The following is a 3,823-nucleotide window of genomic DNA, read 5'->3' as shown; positions in this document are numbered from 1 at the left end:
GGCCCGGTGAGGAGTGACGGGGAGGTGGTTAGGCCTGGTGAGGAGTGACGGGGAGGTGGTTAGGCCCGGTGAGGAGTGACGGGGAGGTGGTTAGGCCCAGTCAGGAGTGTCCAGGCCTGGTGAATAGATGATGGTGAATAGACTCTGAGTAAGAGGTGTTGGGGGGCCATTGCCTGTCCTGACCCCTCGGCATCCTCTGGTACTGTGGCCCCTGCTGGTAAATGGGCCCTTGTCTTCCCTACAGGTGCAGTCAGTGAGGGGTGTGCGCAGTGCCGACGGAGATTTCCCCTTTGAGATCGTCATGAAGAATGGAAAACGGAAATTATTGGTGAGGTGCCACATGTCCCCCGGTCTGTGATCCACGCGGAGGCCAGGCCTGGTGACACGGTATTGTCATGTGATATGTAGGATTGTGTATCATGGGCTCCATAGAGAGGGAGGGGCTTTGCTCCAGCTCCTCTGCGGATTTCCTGCTCCCCGATTGGTTATTACACACACTTCAAGGACACAACATTTCTATCCAAATCAGAGCCGGAGCCAATCCAACCCTGACATCATAGACGTGTCCTGTGGAAGCGTGTTGTCACATTACACCGTTTGTATACCGGAGGTACGGATGATGGTCATACATGTCCCACCCCGAGATACCGGCCGGGGAGACATGGAGAGCGCAGGACATGAGAGACATACTGCCACGCCAGCCTGGTCCACCATTATGGGAGGTGGGGGAGGGGAGCACTGTGATGTTTCTGCTACGGTATATGTCAGCTCTATATCTCCATCAGAGTGCCGAGTCAGCGGATCTGCGGGACGTGTGGATAAAACTCCTGTGGAAGTCCATGCAGCTGCCAGGACCCGGGCGACACAACTCATCATGTACCTGGTACCCGATTTCTCTTCTTCTTGTCTTCCCTTGGTGTATGTTGTACAGTACGTGGTCACACGGGGACACGGGATTCCCATGTTCACAGATCAGTGTCGCTCAATGAACTTACCAGGTTCTACCGACCTCATGGAGCAACCGGAACATCCAATGCTTCCACCAAAAGACCTCTGGAGGCAAACCCGTCCAGTCTGTTGTTGACTTTGCAGGCCAAGTGATCCATATCTGAGGGTAGAGGACCATCCCCCTGGGTCCAGTAGTCTGAGTGTAGAGGACCATTCCCCTGGGTCCAGTAGTCTGCAGTAGTCTGGGTGTAGAGGACTATCCCCCTGGGTCCAGTAGTCTGGGTGTAGAGGACCATCTCCCTGGGTCCAGTAGTCTGGGTGTAGAGGACCATCTCCCTGGGTCCAGTAGTCTGGGTGTAGAGGACCAAAATCCCTGGGTCCAGTAGTCTGGGTGTAGAGGTCCATCCCCCTGGGTCCAGTAGTCTGCAGTAGTCTGGGTGTAGAGGTCCATCCCCCTGGGTCCAGTAGTCTGCAGTAGTCTGGGTGTAGAGGACCATCCCCCTGGGTGCAGTAGTCTGCAGTAGTCTGGGTGTAGAGGACCATCTCCCTGGGTCCAGTAGTCTGGGTGTAGAGGTCCATCCCCCTGGGTCCAGTAGTCTGGGTGTAGAGGTCCATCCCCCTGGGTCCAGTAGTCTGCAGTAGTCTGGGTGTAGAGGACCATCCCCCTGGGTGCAGTAGTCTGGGTGTAGAGGACCATCCCCCTGGGTGCAGTAGTCTGCAGTAGTCTGGGTGTAGAGGACCATCCGCCTGGGTGCAGTAGTCTGGGTGTAGAGGACCATCTCCCTAGGTGCAGTAGTCTGGGTGTAGAGGTCCATCCCCCTGGGTCCAGTCGTCTGGGTGTAGAGGTCCATCCCCCTGGGTCCAGTAGTCTGCAGTAGTCTGTGTGTAGAGGACCATTCCCCTGGGTCCAGTAGTCTGCAGTAGTCTGGGTGTAGAGGACCATCCCCCTGGGTGCAGTAGTCTGCAGTAGTCTGGGTGTAGAGGACCATCCCCCTGGGTGCAGTAGTCTGGGTGTAGAGGACCATCTCCCTAGGTGCAGTAGTCTGGGTGTAGAGGTCCATCCCCCTGGGTCCAGTAGTCTGCAGTAGTCTGTGTGTAGAGGACCATCCCCCTGGGTCCAGTAGTCTGGGTGTAGAGGACCATCCCACTGGGTGCAGTAGTCTGCAGTAGTCTGGGTGTAGAGGACCATCTCCCTGGGTGCAGTAGTCTGGGTGTAGAGGTCCACCCCCCTGGGTGCAGTAGTCTGGGTGTAGAGGTCCATCCCCCTGGGTCCAGTCGTCTGGGTGTAGAGGTCCATCCCCCTGGGTCCAGTAGTCTGCAGTAGTCTGGGTGTAGAGGACCATTCCCCTGGGTCCAGTAGTCTGCAGTAGTCTGGGTGTAGAGGACCATCCCCCTGGGTGCTTTAGTCTGCAGTAGTCTGGGTGTAGAGGACCATCTCCCTGGGTCCAGTAGTCTGGGTGTAGAGGACCAAAATCCCTGGGTCCAGTAGTCTGGGTGTAGAGGTCCATCCCCCTGGGTCCAGTAGTCTGCAGTAGTCTGGGTGTAGAGGTCCATCCCCCTGGGTCCAGTAGTCTGCAGTAGTCTGGGTGTAGAGGTCCATCCCCCTGGGTCCAGTAGTCTGCAGTAGTCTGGGTGTAGAGGACCATCCCCCTGGGTGCAGTAGTCTGGGTGTAGAGGACCATCCCCCTGGGTGCAGTAGTCTGCAGTAGTCTGGGTGTAGAGGACCATCCGCCTGTGTGCAGTAGTCTGGGTGTAGAGGACCATCTCCCTAGGTGCAGTAGTCTGGGTGTAGAGGTCCATCCCCCTGGGTCCAGTAGTCTGCAGTAGTCTGTGTGTAGAGGACCATCCCCCTGGGTCCAGTAGTCTGGGTGTAGAGGACCATCCCACTGGGTGCAGTAGTCTGCAGTAGTCTGGGTGTAGAGGACCATCTCCCTGGGTGCAGTAGTCTGGGTGTAGAGGTCCATCCCCCTGGGTGCAGTAGTCTGGGTGTAGAGGTCCATCCCCCTGGGTGCAGTAGTCTGGGTGTAGAGGTCCATCCCCCTGGGTGCAGTAGTCTGGGTGTAGAGGACCATCCCCCTGGGTGCAGTAGTCTGGGTGTAGAGGACCATCCCCCTGGGTGCAGTAGTCTGTGTGTAGAGGTCCATCCCCCTGGGTGCAGTAGTCTGGGTGTACCACGTGGAGCCTCCCGGGATGTCCGTTCCCATCAGTGTTCATGTCATACATGTGTACATGGGAGGACACGTTAGATCACAGGAAGTGATAACACGCTGCTGGTTGGTGATGTCAGAGTTCACATGTAAGGTCTCTCTGTAGGTATGACATCCCAGAGCTCATCCAACGTGTCAGCTGCTCCTCCGCAGACGGCCGGCCGCTGGCGGTAACCGAGGAGAACAATCTGAAGGACGATGTCTTTGAGCAGCCTGCAGGGGCCGCACAGACTGCTGGTAAGCAGATAACACGCATGAGACACAGCTACACGCCCTCAGGGAACACGGAGTGCCAACATGGAAACCTTTGCTGCATGGCTCTGGTCAGAGTTCTTGTAACATTTCCATATTTCAGGGACAGATTCATAGCTTCTCCTCTTCCCATCTGTATAGCAGGCAGTGCAGTCAGCACCATGCCGCTAAGACCAGAGATCCTGGTAGGAGGCAGCACATCCCTCCATGAGGCTCACGTTGGTGTAGCGGTGTACAATGTAGCGTGTTCTGGCTAGATGGATTTCTGCTTCTCTCTTGTCTCTGTAGGAAGTGATGACAACAGCGGTCCTGATGCTGCGTATGACACCCCAAAATTCCTCCACACTGTGCAGCCGCTATACGCCGGTAAGAGGAAGGGAATGGATGTGATGTACCTCATGTCCTGGCTGTGGGGG

The 3,823-nt window shown here is 56.5% G+C and overlaps 1 long non-coding RNA gene across 1 annotated transcript; it reads left to right on the top strand.

The window, feature by feature from the left end:
• Nucleotides 1–242: 242 nt before the first annotated feature.
• LOC108803747 lies at nucleotides 243–3,295 on the top strand. The gene is made up of 3 exons (XR_001942299.1): nucleotides 243–328; nucleotides 786–883; nucleotides 3,262–3,295. It is a non-coding gene; the product is annotated as an uncharacterized LOC108803747 (long non-coding RNA).
• Nucleotides 3,296–3,823: the final 528 nt, after the last annotated feature.

Source organism: Nanorana parkeri, unplaced genomic scaffold (genome assembly GCF_000935625.1).
Source record: "Nanorana parkeri isolate BGI_ZX_2015 unplaced genomic scaffold, ASM93562v1 scaffold4141, whole genome shotgun sequence".
Classification (NCBI taxonomy): Eukaryota; Metazoa; Chordata; class Amphibia; order Anura; family Dicroglossidae; genus Nanorana; species Nanorana parkeri.
The sequence above is the reverse complement of the archived record's forward strand: the minus strand, read 5'-3'. Positions and strand labels throughout refer to the sequence as shown.